The sequence below is a fragment of the Trifolium pratense genome, linkage group LG5 (assembly GCF_020283565.1).
Source record: "Trifolium pratense cultivar HEN17-A07 linkage group LG5, ARS_RC_1.1, whole genome shotgun sequence".
Taxonomy (NCBI): domain Eukaryota; kingdom Viridiplantae; phylum Streptophyta; class Magnoliopsida; order Fabales; family Fabaceae; genus Trifolium; species Trifolium pratense.
The window spans coordinates 34,168,066-34,186,133 of NC_060063.1; positions in this window are offsets into that span (position 1 = coordinate 34,168,066).

Here is an 18,068-nt window from a genome sequence, read left to right on the forward strand (position 1 = left end):
ATGAGACCCCGTCCCAATTCCTACCTTAGCAACACAGACAGCGCTGCTATTCAATTCCACAATCACAACAGGTGGAGACACACTCCTAAGAAACTAGGATTCACTCTTGCTTAAAAGCTTGCGAGTAAACCACACAACACAATAGAACAATCTCCGTACTTCAAAGCTTAGGAGAAGTTCACACTTACAACTCAATAACACTCAGGTCCTAAGCTTGCATCAATGAGACACAAGAAAGGCTCACAATTAACACTCTAAAATCCCTAAAAACACACGCTTTGTAAAACACGATTTTAGATGCTTGAAACCATATGCTTGCCTTCGTATTTATAGTAGTAGAACGACTTGGGCTTCAAGACAAAATTAGGGCTTCTAGAATTGCGGCAGCAGTGATATATTTCTGAAAATAATAGTTATATTTTTGAAACGCAAAAATATATTTTCCAAAATTATAATTCCTTTGGAAAATAAAACTAGGGTTTGGCTGCCTCATGAAACACATTAAACACGTGCGCCCTCCTCTGTAAGAAACCTTGAAATAATTCTTCAAACAGATCTTCAAAAGATTGAGTAGAAAATAATAACATCCAGCTGGCGCGCGCAGATACAGAGTCAGGTGTTGTTCCAAAGTGTAACAACATTTGTCACAACACTTGGGGTCAGCACACTTGTCTCAACACTTGGCTAAAATATGTTTTTGCAAAATGTAGCCAATATACAAAAACCCAACAATCTCCCCCTTTGGCAAATTTTTGGCTAAAACAATATTAGACCAGTATACAGAGAGATACAGTATTACCTTTCCTTCGAGTCAACATGATCACACAACTAGGAAAGAAAGTAACACATAATAAAACTACTTCCAAGAGAGGTAAGTAGCATCAGAGGCAATGCAACAGCGGAATAGAAACAACTAGCCTCATGGAACAACACAAGGGAGAAATAAACTCCCAATAGTAGATGCTTAGAAGTAGGAGAAATAAACTCCTAATAGTGTAAAGCGCATTTCTTCAACATAAGAACAACAGGGAAAAATAAATTCCCATAAACATCTGAGAAAAATAAATTCTCAGTCATAGTGGATAGTGGACTCAATAGTCAGGTGCCATAACACTTGGCACAACATTTGTCACCAAACATATTCAGGCGATCAAGAGATAATATCACTCACACTCCCCCTGAATTCATGCATACACTCATCAGATAGAGAAAGAATATTCACTACTCCCCCTCAGTACATGCATATTACTCACACTCCCCCTCAATACGAGCATACGAACAATTTATGCAAAAACAGTCAACAGTCTCCAGATGTGAGAACATCTGCCCACGCACTTGTCACACACACACATTACTCCCCCTTTTTAGCCACAATTTAGACAAACATCATGAATAGGAAATCATAGTGTACCAGAGCATAGAGAATATCAGTGTGCAGTTATTACAGACCATAGAGCACACACAGGTGCTAGAAATTCAGGGCCTTGCCCAAAAAAAAGGAAACAGCAAAAGAAACACCAAAAGTACATCAAATAGGAAAACAAATATAAGGAAACATCAGAAATCATATTGAAGAACTTTCATCAGAGTCCTCCATCACATCCTCAGAGCCATCCTCAGAGCCACTAGTTCCTTCACCTTCTTGTCCATCTGGCTCACCCTCAGCCATCTCAGCAGCTTCCTCAGCCTTGAGTGCCTCAATCACACGATCTATTTTCAGCTTTCTGGCCTCAAGAGCTCTGCTGGTCTCAGTCAAGTCTGCAATCATCTGCTTCATAGAGAGTACCCCAGTCTGGACAGATGTGCCAACACCTGCTGCAGCATTCGTCCCATCCAGCAACCTCTGCTCAATCACCAACACCCCTTTCCTTTTGCAAGGAACATCAGAACTTCTTAGCATATCTGGGTGTTGTTCAAGTATAATATTGCATAGCAGAGTGGGAAGAGCAACTGGTTTCTCAACAGCATATGTTAAAGCATGGCTCAGAGTCTCTTGAAAGAAATATGCACCATAGTCAAATTTGGCTTTTGTACCCACAGCATAAATGAACTTACCCAATCCTCTTGCAATATCACCTGAGTGGGTGGTTGGTACCCAATTATGGGCAGCAATCCTATTTAAAACAGCATAGAATGGTGAGAGGGAAGTTGCAGACAGCTTTGCCTTGCTTGGCCACACTTTAATTTTTCCACCAGTGAGGACCTTGCAGATTTCATTATCTGTGGCTTTTAGAGGAGCCACTTCATCAGAACTTCTTTGGAGATATTGGTTTATCACAATAGGGGAGAATTGAACACACTTTCCACGAACAAACACTTGCCTGTATTCAGGACTTGCTGGATCATTACAGTCTGCAGCCACATTAATCAAAAATTCCTTGACAAGCCTGTCATAGCACTTGTCCAAACCAACCACAGTTTTCATCAAACCTGCATACTCAAGAGCTTCAACAACTGGAGGACATTCAAGAATATCAGCTTTCAAATTTCTTTCCAGAGCTAACCTTCTATGATACACAAATTTCCACCTTGCAGACCCATTTTCCAGATGAAATGAAACATTATCTAATGGAGCATAGGGAACAGATTGGGGAACCTTCTTCCTTCCTACACTCTTCCTAGATGTGCTGCCAGATGCAGCAACATCTGTCTCTGGCTCAAACTCAGAATCACTTGTTGGTGGAGCTTTCCTTTTCCTAGTCTCAGTTCTAGGAACCACCTTACTTACAGGTTTTGGAGGTCCATATAGGGGCTTTTTACCAGTAACTTTTTCAGCCCTAGATGGTTTGGGTGTTTGGACAGGTGTGTTAGTAGCCTCTACAGCTTTACCAGCCCTACTTCTAGTCCTCCTAGCCACACTAGCTTCAGAATGTGCAGGAATAGCCTTATCACTAACAGTAGTTTCATTTTCATTAACAATTATCACCTCAGGAGTTTCATTCACAACTTTATCAGGAACAGCTTCTTTATCAGTAGCCTTAGGTGGGGGACTCTCATCAGACTCAGAATAGTCCACAAGGTTTTCTTGTGTCAAAGATGTGGTAACATCTGGCACCACATTTGGCGTAGCGCCATGTGTTGCAACACTTGGCGCAACATGAGTCTCAGGAGCAGTTTTCTTAATGGACTCATCAGCAACATCATTATTGGTCTCAGTAGAAGCACCAATATTATCATCAACAGCAACAGGGGAGTTAGGAACACTTTTCCCCAAATTTTCAGACATATCAGGGGTCTCTACACCTAGGGTTTTATCAGATTTTGGTGTATTAAGACCTAAATTAACAGAAATCTTACCAGATGCAGTAACATTTTCAACTGTAGGATTGGAGACAGGCGTTGCAACACCACTTGATGGTAGTGGATCAATGTGAAGTTCAGACATTGTAAAAGGCTTACTCGATTCACCTTTCCCTTTCTTTCCTTTACGTGTTTTAATTGCAGCAGGAGAGGAAGGATTTGTATTCGTTCGCGATGATTTAGCCTTTTTTGCAACAGATTTTCTCCTCATCGTTGGACTTGTGGCAGGTATGGTGTTGAGAGGAATAGCATTTATCGCTATTTGTGGTGATGGTACAGCATCTGTCTTTGTTGGTGAAGATTTGGCCGAGTCAGACATGATGAGTGAACAGAGGTGAATTTTGTGATTGAAGAAGATGGAAGTTGAACGTTCTCTGAGAAAATACAAAGTGGAAGTTAAGTGGATTTGCGTGAGAGAGAAAAGAAGATGAGAAGTTTGCGTGAAGATAGGTTGGTTTTGTAAAACCAATAATAACTCCCTTAAGTTAGCGTGCATCAAGAGTGGGAGAGAGAAATTAACTGCTGCACGCTCTCCAAGCAGTAACTGCTATTGATTTTCAAAAAGGCAAATTCCCAATTTGCCTCTCAATTTTTCAAATTGACTTGCGTCCAAAGCTTTAGTAAAAATGTCTGCTAACTGTTCTTCAGATGCAATGTGCTCAAGTGTAACAATTTTTTCTTCCACAAGCTCCCTTATAAAATGATGACGTATATCAATGTGCTTAGTCCTACTATGCTGAATAGGATTCTTAGAGATATTGATAGCACTAAGATTGTCACAGTAGAGTGTCATGACATCTTGCTCCACACTATACTCTTTCAACATTTGTCTCATCCATAACAATTGAGAGCAACTACTTCCAGCTGCTATATATTCTGCCTCAGCTGTTGATAGAGACACACTATTTTGCTTCTTACTAAACCAAGATACTAGATTGTTTCCCAAGAAGAAACATGCACCAGAGGTGCTCTTTCTATCATCAGCACTTCCAGCCCAATCTGCATCACAATATCCAATTAAGGTAGAATCATTACCATGAGTGTATAGAATTCCATAGCCACATGTGCCATTGACATATTTGAAGATCCTCTTTACTTGAGTCAGATGACTCATCTTGGGTTCAGATTGGTATCTAGCACAAACACCAACTGCAAACATGATATCAGGCCTGCTAGCTGTGAGATAAAGTAAGCTCCCAATCATACTTCTGTAGAGACTTTGATCCACATTAATCCCTTTCTCATCTTTGGTAAGCTTCAAGTGTGTAGGTGCAGGTGTCCTTTTGTGACTACCACCTTCCATTCCAAATTTCTTCACAATGTTTCTTGCATATTTTTCTTGAGAGATAAATATGGTGTCTTCCATTTGTTTGACCTGAAGACCTAAAAAATAAGTTAGCTCACCTACAAGACTCATTTCAAATTCAGATTGCATTTGATGCACAAAGTCTTCCACCATTTGTCGCGACATTCCACCAAATACAATATCATCCACATATATCTGAGCTATCATTAGCTTCCCTTTCTCTTCTCTTACAAACAAGGTTTTATCATTACCACCCTTCTTGTATCCATGGCTGACAAGGAATTCAGTCAATCGTTCATACCATGCTCTAGGGGCTTGTTTCAATCCATAGAGTGCTTTCTTTAGTTTGTAAACATGGTTAGGAAAGCTTGGATCTACAAACCCTTTTGGTTGCTCAACATATACCTCTTCATTTAGATAGCCATTTAGGAATGCACTTTTTACATCCATTTGATATAGCTTGAATTTCAAAATGAATGCTGTAACACCCCGTTTTTCAAAGCATAAAAAGGGGTATATTTTTTTTTTTTTAAAACAACACGCTTAAATAAAATGGCGCGCGTGAACGCCCGCAGCTATCTCGGCAATTCGTCATTCAATAGAAAAAATAAATATAACATCAACACATTATATTACAGGGCTTCCTCGAAGCAAAGTGTGTACCTGAATAATTTACATACAGCGGATACATTAAGTTCATCAACCAAAAGACACGAGTTATGAACCGAATATATCACAAGGCCAAAAGGCACTGAACATGTCTGAGTATAAATGTATAAGACATACAGTCATCCAAAAAAACAACTAGGCCCTAAGCCTAACCAAAAATGTAGCCTAACAAGCGCTACTCTCTACACTCCGGGATAGTTCACGAAGTCCTCGCCATCCACATGACCCACAGTCTCGCTAGGCTCTCCGTCATCTAACGTGGGGGATAACCCGTTCATTTATCACATACAAAGCAAGGGTCACCAACTGGAAACAAGTATAAAAATACCAAATACACATACCAAATGCCAAGTACCAAAACGGAAAGCGAGTAAACGTCAACCATATTCTCAACACCAAGAATAATAAATAAAGTGCACACATAGCCTAATGCAAAACCTCTAATGAATGAACGTGATAACCGTCACTGGTTACCACTGTGAAATAACCGTCACTGGTTAAGTCACTTGCATGAATTCCGGAATTTAACCTCACCGCAGCGAGTCGTAGGGTCACTCCTACTAAAAGGGTGCAGTCGTCACTGACAAACACCGACTCAATAAATCCCGTAGGATTAGGTGGTCCCATCTGACACACCCCGTGCAGTCGTCACTGACTTACACGACTATGAATGCATGAGCATATTATTTTCTTTTCACATACATAGGGCAGTCTTCACTGACTTACCCCGTCCAGTCGTCACTGACATACACGTTCACATATGCTCCTGCAAACAGTTACATATTCACATAACATGTAATATTCCACAACAACACGCCAACATACATATTCACATAATATGTAAAACAACAAAACAAGTATTCATCACGATCTCATATCGAGAATACATCACACGAATCATACCAAGCACTCACCAATTAGTGCACAAACAACAAACATACACTCATGTTATCGACGGAAGTAAGGCATAAATAGAAAGGTGCCCTTACCTCGGCAAGCTTCCAAACAAATACGTTCTCGCACTATTCTACGCTTTCTCGCTTCCTAAAAATAAGGAGCGGACAATGAATAAGTTTCTCCCAAATTATCTTATCGAAACTAAACCTATCTACAAAGGTCTAGAGGTGTCTAAGGCACTTCCTAACACTCTCGGATATTATTTCCGAGTCCTCCCCATAGTGATTAAAAATTCCCGAAGTTAAATACACTATTTTTCACAAAACAAACACATTTTCGACAAAATAGTTTTCAAACTAAAATGACCATAACTAATTCAACTCTTGTCCACTCGAGACGAACCATACGCCAAACTCTTCGTCTCGAAAAGACGGATCAAATGGTTAAGTTTTGAGGGAACTGAAACAATTTTAAATGGACGAAAATGCCCCTGCACAGTTCGTCTAGAATTGAGAAATCAAGGCATTCTCCCACAAATTTTCATTTTCAAAGCATACCATTGCTCTCTATGGTTTTAAACTTCAAAGGACACTTTCATACACTACCAAAACACTTGAAAACAACCTAAAAATTTTACGAAAATATCTCGACAAAATAATCGAGTTTTTCTGGCGTCGCAAGTTTCAAGTTTTTCTTTCCAAATACAATCCTATAATCAAACTTTGACCCACCTATGATCATTTCATCAAAGCATGCTCATTTTTCACAAAATTGTGGACTTAGAAAAATTTCACAAATTTTCCCCCCCCACACAAGCTCTAGGTTCTGCCCTTGAAAAACAAAGTGGCCCTTCCGCTCAAAATTTTTCGCTTCCGAGGGCATGGTAATATCCCATAATACCTCCGAGTTACTAATCCAAGCCCCAAAAAATTTTCCGGGCAAAGCCTCAAATTTTGAAAATTCAATTTTAGGTTCTTTAACACACATACAACACTAAAACCATTTTTTTCCCAAAAATTTTTGCATGGTAATTCGCCCTAGGCCACCATTGTGCCTCCCTCAAAGCCCTGACAAATTTTGAAACCTCTCCCACACTTTTCCGAAATTTCTCATGACCAAAAGTTTTGAAAATAAGGACCACACTCAAAATTTTCCAATGCAAAGTCCTAGCTAGCATCTATTAGTTCACATGGCCATGGAATTGATCAACCAAACCACTTTGAGCATCAAAACAAAAGTTTCTAAAAATATGTTCATAAAATCCTCAAGAACACACTCAAAATTATTTTTCCTTGTTTCACAAAATTAAAGCCATAATCTAACATCCATTTCTCTACTAAGCTCATAAACAACACCAAAAAGAAAAGCACAAAACAATTTTTCAAAGTTATGATCATTTCAAATAAGTTTTTCAAACCCTAACAAAAGATTTTATGAAAATCTTAATCACCATGGAAATCACAACATGCCAAGCTTAAACAAGCTTAAATACTACTCCTAAACACTTCCCTAGAACCACAAACAACCAAAACTAATTTCTAGAAAAATAACCCTCAAGAACATAACCCAAAAATTCCTAGAATCATGAGTTTCTACCAAGCAAAAACAAGGAGAAGGTTAGTTACCTTAAGAGAAGTGATTTCCTTGCAAGTTCTATGGATTTCCCTAGCTTGGAATGAGATGATTTGGTGATGAAATGAAAAATTGGTGAAGGTATGAAAATGGGGGATGGCTTCACGGTTTGGAGAGGAAGAGAAATGGAAAAATTCAGATTTTTCTAAGTCCCCAAAGAAGCTAAACCTCCTTACTATACATTGGTCTTGGTCACTCTTGGCCATTGGATCAAAAGCACTTTCTCTAGATCAAATCCTAGCCATCCATTTTACTTTAACAAATATCTAGATATTTTCTCTCACGCCCCACAGCTCTCGCGCGCCGCGACGAGCAAAACTCGTAAAAACAGAAAACTTACGGAACGGAAGTCCGTCTCAAAATAATTCCAAAACTTATCGCCGAGTCTTTTTCCGCGACTGTAATTTTCTTCCACCCTCTCGAAAAATATTCTCAGGACATATCCTAACTCGCGCAGATATATAAATCTTCTATCTAAAATTTTACTGAATTCCGAAACCGTAAAATTTTACGACAGCGGGTAAACTATTGCCCGTTTTCTCAAAAACTAGCATAACGCGAAAAATGAAATTCTAAAGACACAGGATCATCCTCATTCCTATAAGAAGAATAGGAAAACAAACCCCGTGTCATTCTGACACTCGAACACAAAACAGGCACGATCTCAGCAAAATATATCGTAATAACGACGATACTCGAACTAATAACTCTCGAACTCTAATCAACCTATCTAAAACTAATGGTCTTCCATAAGACAAATCCAAATAGCATTCCTTAGCCCAACAACAAACCTCGGAAATGAAATCTACGCGAAAAACTAAGCAACAAAGGTCCCGGGTGCATAAACCCCTAAAGTCAACTAAAAGTCACAAAAGTCCACCTGTGAACAGTACCATGCGCCTATGCTCAGCCCCCATGGTCAGGTTTTGGCCTAAAATGGGCCTCTGCTGTGCCTGGCTCGAGTGCTAGGAAGTGTGGGAAAATTTCTGCGAATCCGCCTCTTACGGAAACGATCATAACTTGAGGGTCAGCACTTGGGGTCAGCACACTTGTCTCAACACTTGGCTAAAATATGTTTTTGCAAAATGTAGCCAATATACAAAAACCCAACATAAACAAACCCAAAACTACACAAACAAAATGGGTACAAAGAAAAAGGGACGAAAATCATAGCAAAACAGTCAAAGGCATGCAAAATAAAAACATTACCTTTTGCAGATGAAAAAGCAATAGTCTGTGTGTGGGAAAGTTTGAAGCTTTGAGGAAGATGCAACAGTAGATAGTAACAGCAGCAGTGGAGAAACAATAGAGAGAGAGTGAAAAAACGAAAATGAACCACTCCTCCTCTATTTATAAGCTCCAACTCCAACCTGCACCTGCATCACGAACCAACGCATCCTGACACATTATCACCATTGATTAAATCCAATGGTCCTGGTTAAAAGCTATCAAACGGCTCCAGTTGAATCTCGCAGAAAACCAAAGGGCGCGCCAATCCAACGGCCCACAAATCTCCTCGTAAAATGAAGCAGTTAATACCTATTCCCTAGGTCATGATTGCGCCCTTACATTAGCCTTGACACGTGGCGCGAGCGGACGAAGCTTCTGTCTCTTCAAGTTCCATCGAACAGACCACGCGTCTGCGAAGGCATCTTCGTTATCCCCAACGCAATTTTCTCCCCGGCTTCGCGGACAGGCGTAAATTACGGACAAGTAAAACAAACTTTGCAAAACACGCGCTCGTACCAACACACAACATTTTTGGCTCGACAACAAGCCAAGGAACTCCTGGAAACAGGTGAAACAATGCTTCACAAATATGTGCCCGCATAAACGTGAAACATCTCTAAAATGGAATTAACAACATTATTCCTCGACAATGAGTCGAGGAACTCAGAAATTGCTAACATTGTCCACGGGCAAGATATGAATACTCCTCGCGCAAACGAGCAAGAATCATAATGAGTAAGTTACGAATGCCTCCTAGGATTAACGGGGAGAACATTTCCTCGACATACGGGCCTGAACCTTAATTCATTACTCCTATGCCTAGGAGCAACGACTTGGGGGGCTCCTGTTCTGGACTGGGCCAAAAGCTGGCCCAATCACTTCCTGCCCGACATTTGGAGCACAGCCCAATAGGGGGAGGCTTCCCCGACACGTCAGCCAATGACGTGTCCTCCTCGACATAACGGATAGGCAGCACGTTAAACACGTGCTCATCTATCCACGCATGTTGATCCATTCAACCACGCCTTCGTCAAGGAGCTTATCCATTACTCGCGAATAGTGGAACGGCTCCAACTAAGATAGAGGCAAACAACCGCCTCCCCTACGATACAAGGACTATCTTGGCAGATGAGTCTATTGGGCCGGTTATTCCAGCCCAATAGACCAACCTTTGGCCTAGCGCCGGGGGTAACTATATAAGCTCTCCTAGACAGGAGAGCCAGGTATTCTATTCATTATACTCTCTCACTTCTTTCTTGTATCTTCATTCTGATCAACCATCTTCATTCTGATCAACAGGTTAGATCAGTTTCTGATAAAACCCTCATAACTAGCTCTAATCGGGGAACCTAAACAACTACTGTCAACGTTGAGGATCACACAAGAGAAGTTTTCTTTGTTCCATTTGATGAATGTAACACCCTAACCCATATTACCCTTAAAAACATAATATTAAAAACTTTTTAACAAGTGTAAAGGCAGAGTGCCACGCGGTAATTAAAACACAAGCATACACACAGAGCGTCATGAAGTTTAACATGAAAAGCAACAGCGGATTCAATAAAACCAAGCATGCATATATATATATATATATATATATATATATATATATATATATATATATATATATATATATATATATATATATATATATACATAAGCCATATTCATCCCTAAGGATGTCACTTATACAAGAACTAGCATATCAAAAAGGTAACACCGATATACGATGAAAGCCAAGCGTAATCCCCGACTCGATGTTACATTACCAGAGCATTTACTAAACTCTAACCAAAAGCTAGTACTAAAAGGAGAAATCTATGCTAAGTCTCCTCACCAAAAGATACTTCAACACCAAGCTAAAACAGCAGTCTAATCGTCGGCACAGTCCTCAGCCTGAATTTCTGAACCCCCAAAGGTCCAGCAAATAACACAAAGCAGAGAGTTAGAAAACATAATCGCATAACATACGAGCATAAGAAAGGCCTTACACTTTCGAACTATCATACATATTCTAACTCACGCCATACAATTACAGTATTAAATACATAGGAATTTACCTAGTCAGCTACCTACAGCGAACACGTCAAAACCAGTCAAGTAATGTCACATAACGATTACCAAGTAAATGTGCATATACCCTAATGCAATCTAATGCCAATCAATTCACTGTCATGCCATCCCTAGACATGACTAAATGCATGTGGTACCAAGGTGTCTCACCAACGGTGGACCAAGAACAGTTTTATATCTTGCTGGATATGTCGGAACTTACCGAACCATCTTATCTCCCTTGGATAAGCCAACACAGTTTTATATCCTGTTGGATAGCAACTCTGGACTTATGGATTCATCTAATCCGATCCTCGGCTTCATTATGGACACATAATCCATTTTCGTTATTGGAACCCAAGTTTCCAATGTTCACATACAATCATGAATGCATGTATGTATGCACATATCAACCATATGATATTCTTTAGCTCGAAGCTACTCTTTTATGAATGCGGGAGCACAATCCTAACACATTCACTTAACATTACAAATTAATGCCAAAACATCACATTACTCACTTTAAACTACAACTTATTGCATACACGTGTATCAATCATATAACGATTAACAATAAGCATTAACAGTATCAACATGTATCAACAATCATGTAAGGATACCCTTAAACCATGTTACAAGTGCCTAATTACACTTACAACCATTAACAAAAGTTGCAGGTTCAGTACTGTTCGCTAAGCGAAGCAGTAGCGAACAGGTAGCGAACTATTCGCTAAGCGAAGCTCAGTTCGCTGCAGCGAACTACGTCAGAGGATTACAGGTGCATGGCGAACAGGTAGCGAGCTTGTGGCTAGCAGGTTCGCGTAGCGAATCTCCTGGTCGCTTAGCGAACTACACTAGAAAAATATCTGTTCTTGAGTTTTCTAAGGCGGTTTAACATTGAATCAGCTCAAAAATTCATTCAAACATGTTATAAATTCTTATAAACAGCAATTTCAAGCATATATGGTATCAAGGAACATTAATCATCCCTTACAAACCTCCAAATACCTCACAAAATCATGATCATGCCCTTTTCTTGGATTTTAAGCAACTTTCATAAACTTTTCAAACATGATTCAAACACATACATATTTTTCATGGAATCAAGCTAGTGATTAACACATACAAAGTGATGATAAAGAACATCACACTCACATACAAAATCTTAATCAAAAGTCTAAAAAGAAATTGAGTGGGAGAGTTCGGGAATGGAGACATAGACAATCTCCCCTCTCCTTGCCACTCAAGAATCATGAATTCTAATCTCTTACCGTAGCAAAGATGATGATCCAAGCCTTCTCTTGCTTAAGCTTTCTCTCTTGATCAAACCCTAGCCCTTGCTCTATGGTTTTGCTCTTGCTTCTATTCTTGCTTCTAAGACAAAAGTCATGAAATGAGCCAAGTCTCATGACAAGGTTTCTTTATATACCTCTCCCTAAAAGTCATGAACCAAGCCCAAGTGGCTTAGGCCCAAATGGCCTCTCACGCCCATTAAGCCCAAAACAAAGGTTCTCGCGTCTAATAACTTACGCTCGGCTAAATAATTATTAGTCGCTGTAACACCCTAACCCATACTACCCTTAAAAACGTAATTTTAAAAACTTTTTAACAAGTGTAAAGGCAGAGTGCCACGCGGTAATTAAAACACAAGCATACACACAGAGCGTCATGAAGTTTAACATGAAAAGCAACAGCGGATTCAATCAAACCAAGCATGCATATATATACATATATATATACATAAGCCATATTCATCCCTAAGGATGTCACTTATACAAGAACTAGCATATCAAAAGGTAACACCGATATACGATGAAATCCAAGCGTAATCCCCGACTCGATGTTACATTACCAGAGCATTTACTATTTACAAACTCTAACCAAAAGCTAGTACTAAGAGGAGTAATCTATGCTAAGTCTCCTCACCAAAAGGTACTTCAACACCCAGCTAAAACAGCAGTCTAAACGTCGGCACAGTCCTCAGCCTGAATATCTGAACCCCCAAAGGTCCAGCAAATAACACAAAGCAGAGAGTTAGAAAAACATAATCGCATAACATACGAACATAAGAAAGGTCTTACACTTTCGAACTACATCATACATATTCTAACTCACGCCAAAACATCGCACTAAACGATTATCAATTAATAAAGTTCAACACAATTCAACCAAATAATGTCACATACCATTTATCAAATATATGCGCATTTACCCTAAGGTATCTAATGCCAATTAATTCACTGTCATGCCATCCCTAGACATAACTAAATGCATGTGGTACCAAGGTGTCTCACCAACGGTGGACCAAGAACAGTTTTATATCTTGCTGGATATGTCGGAACTTACCGAACCATCTTATCTCCCTTGGATAAGCCAACACAGTTTTATATCCTGTTGGATAGCAACTCCGGACTCATGGATTCATCTAATCCGATCCTCGGCTTCATTATGGACACATAATCCATTTTCGTTATTGGAACCCAAGTTTCCAATGTTCACATACAATCATGAATGCATGTATGCATACACATATCGACCATATGATATTCTCTAGCTCGAAGCTACTCTTTTATGATTGCGGGAACACAATCCTAACACATTCACTTAACATTACAATTTAATGCTAAAACATCACATTGCTCATTTTAAGCTACAACTTATTGCATACACGTTTATCAATCATATAACGATTAACAATAAGCATTAACAGTATCAACATGTATCAACAATCATGTAAGGATACCATTAAACCATGTTACAAGTGTCTAATCACACTTACAAACATCAACAAAAATTGTTGTCACAGAGGCCTTCGCTAAGCGAAGCCTCAGCGAGACATGGCGAACCACGATCCAGGAAGTCACCTGCTCATGGCGAGCATTGGCGAGCTTCAACAAACTATTCGCTGAGCGAAGGCTTAGCGAGCCTACGCGAACCTCACCCGGAAGTCACCTGCTCATGGCGAGCATTGGCGAGCTTCAGCGAACATGTTCGCTACAGCGAACTCCTGGTCGCTTTAGCGAACTATACCAGAAAAATATCTGTTCTTGAGTTTCAATAAGGCGGTTTAACATTGAATCAACTCAAAAATTCATTCAAACATGTTATAAATTCTTATAAACAGCTATTTCAAGCATATATGGTATCAAGGAACATTAATCATCCCTTCCAAACATCCAAATACCTCAAACAATCAAAATCATGCCAATTTCTTGGGTTTTAAGCAACTTTCATAAACTTTTTCAACATGATCCAAACACATGTATATTTTTCATGAAATCAAGCTAGTGATTAACACATACAAAGTGATGATGACGAACATCACACTCACATACAAAAGCTTAATCAAAAGTCTAAAAGAAATTGAGTGGGAGAGTTCGGGAATGGAGACATAGACAATCTCCCCTCTCCTTGCCACTCAAGAATCATGAATTCTAATCTCTTACCTTAAGTTTGGTGATGATTCCTAGCCTTCTCTTGCTCAAGCTTTCTCTCTTGATCAAACCCTAGCCCTTGCTCTATCTTGCTTCTAAGACAAAAGGTCATGAAATGAGCTAAGTCTCATGACAAGGTTCTTTAAATACCTCTCCCTAAAAGTCATGAACCAAGCCCAAGTGGCTTAGGCCCATTGCCTCTCACGCCCATTAAGCCCAAAACAAAGGTTCTCGCGTCTAATAACTTACGCTCGGCTAAATAATTATTCGTCGCTCACTAAAATAATAAAAGCCAATTAATAAATAAAATAACATTTAATAAAATATACGAATACGAAAAATGGGTCGTTACAGTCGCTCACTAAAATAATAAAAGCCAATTAATAAATAAAATAACATTTAATAAAATATACGAATATGAAAAATGGGTCGTTACAATCCTACCCCCCTTAAAAGAATTTCGCCCTCGAAATTACCTAGAAACAGATCGGGATAAGAATCTCTCATCTTACTTTCCAGCTCCCACGTTGCGTTCTCACCAGCCGGTCCTCCCCACACGACTTTCACGGATGCAATCTCTTTGTTTCTCAACCTCTTCACTTCTCTTCCTTCGATTCTCAAAGGCACAGTCTCGATGGTCAAGTCATCCCTCACTTGAACATCGTCCGATTCAATCACGTGTGTCGGATCAGACACATACTTGCGCAACTGTGATACATGGAAAACATCGTGCAAATTCGCCAATGATGGCGGTAATGCAATCCTATACGCCACTTTCCCAACTCGCTTCAAAATCTCAAACGGTCCAATAAACCTCGATGTTAACTTCCGCGACTTCAACGCACGTCCTACTCCAGTAGTCGATGTAACTCGTAGGAATACATGATCCCCCTCTTGGAATTCAATGTCCTTCCTCCTCTTATCATGATAACTCTTCTGTCGACTCTGAGACGCTTTCATCTTCTCACGAATCATCCGAATCTTCTCCGTTGTTTCTTGTACAATCTCTCGTCCAAGAATTACACCTTCTCCAGTTTCATATCAACACAGAGGTGTCCTACACCTTCTCCCATACAAAGCCTCAAACGGTGCCATTCCGATACTAGAATGGTAACTGTTGTTGTATGTAAACTCTACCAACGGCAAACAAGAATCCCAATTCACGTTTTGCTCCAAAACACAAGCTCTCAACAAATCCTCTAAGGATTGTATCGTCCTCTCCGACTGACCATCTATCTGAGGGTGATACGCTGAACTCAACCTCAACTTCGTTCCTAAAGCTTCTTGCAAGCTTTCCCAAAATCTGGAAGTAAATCTCGGATCTCTATCCGAAATAATACTTGTTGGAATACCATGTAGCTTCACAATCTGCTCCACATAAATCTCGGCCAACTTAGGCACCAAAGTACCTTTCCTGATAGCAATGAAGTGAGCACACTTCGTCAGACGATCTACCACTACCCAAATCACCTCGTTACCTTTCTTGGTCTTCGGTAAACCTCCCACAAAATCCATTGCAATGATATCCCATTTCCATTCTGGTATAAACATTGGTTGCAACAAACCAAACGGCTTCTGATGCTCAATCTTCGATTTCTGACAAGTTAAGCATGAATAAACAAATTCAGAAATTTGCCTCTTCATTCCCGGCCACGAAAATAACTTCCTCAAATCCTGATACATCTGGGTTACTCCAGGATGAATACTCAAACCACTTCTGTGACCTTCTTCCATGATCATTCTTTTCAATTCGGGTACATCCGGTACACAAACTCTTCCTTGAAATCTCATGACTCCACTTTCGTCAATCTTGATATTGGTCTCCTTGCCTTCATTGATGAGTACCATCTTCTCCATCAATTTCTTATCCGATTTCTGACGTTCTTTAATATCCTCGAGAAAAGGATTCGTCAACTTTAACATTCCAAGCTTCAAACTTGAAGAAGTAACCTCACACACAAGACTCAAGTCTCGGAATTCTTCAATCAACTCTAACTCTTTCACCATCAACGATGACATATGCAAAGTTTTCCTACTTAATGCATCGGCCACCACATTGGCTTTTCCGGGGTGATAACTCAATCCAAAATCGTAGTCCTTTAAGAATTCGAGCCATCTTCGTTGCCTCATATTCAACTCCTTCTGGTCGAATAAGTATTTCAGACTCTTGTGATCACTAAACACTTCAAACCTCGATCCATACAAGTAGTGTCTCCACACTTTCAAAGCAAACACCACTGCGGCTAACTCCAAATCATGCGTTGGATAGTTCCTCTCGTGAACCTTCAGTTGCCTTGAAGCATATGCTACCACATTACCCCCTTGCATAAGCACTCCGCCAAGTCCTAACTTCGAAGCATCGCAATACACGACGAACGACTCTTTGGCATCGGGTAAAATCAACACGGGTGCAGTAGTCAATCTTCTCTTGAGCTCTTGGAAGCTCTTCTCACAATTACCATCCCAAACAAACGCTTGATCTTTCCTTGTCAACTTGGTTAACGGTAAAGCCAACTTCGAAAAACCTTCGATGAATCTTCTATAATAACCGGCTAAACCAAGGAAACTTCTAATCTCTGAAACAGATTCCGGCGTTCCCCACTGTGACACAGCGTCAACCTTCGCAGGATCTACCGCGATTTCTCCACTTGAAATTATATGCCCTAGGAAACTCACCTCTTTCATCCAAAATTCACACTTCGACAACTTAGCATACAACTTCTTCTCCTTCAAGACTTGCAAAACAATCCTCAAGTGCTCTTCGTGCTCTTCCTCGGATTTCGAGTAAATCAAAATGTCGTCGATGAACACCACCACGAATCTATCCAAAAATGAATGGAAAATTCGGTTCATATATTCCATGAAAACTCCGGGTGCATTGGTCACACCAAACGGCATAACTGAATACTCGTAGTGCCCATACCTCGTCCTGAATGCAGTCTTAGGTATGTCTTCCGTCTTCACTCTAATCTGATGGTATCCGGATCTCAAATCGATCTTACTAAACACGCAAACTCCAACTAGTTGATCCATCAAATCATCTATCCTCGGAAGTGGATATTTATTCTTGATCGTCACTTTGTTCAACTGACGATAGTCTATACATAATCTCATGCTTCCATCTTTATTCTTTACCAACAAAACAGGTGCTCCCCATGGCGAAACACTCGGCCGAACAAACCTCTTCTCAAGCAGCTCTTCAAGTTGCTTCTTCAACTCATTCAACTCTGACGCTGACATTCGATACGGCGCCATCGATATCGGACTAGTTCCAGGTACTAGGTCGATAGAAAACTCTACCTCTCGCTTTGGAGGCACGTCAGATATATCATCCGGAAACACATCTGGGAATTCACAAACGATCGGTAACTCTTCTACCTTAACTCCTCCTTCGAGTTTCAATGATGCAAACATCATGAACATCTCGGCATGTTCTTTCAACGATTCCGATACTTCCTTCCTGCTCATCAATTGCAAGTTCTCCTCCGGCTTCGGAAAAACAACGGCCTTCTCACGACAGTTGATATGAATTCGGTTGAAGATTAACC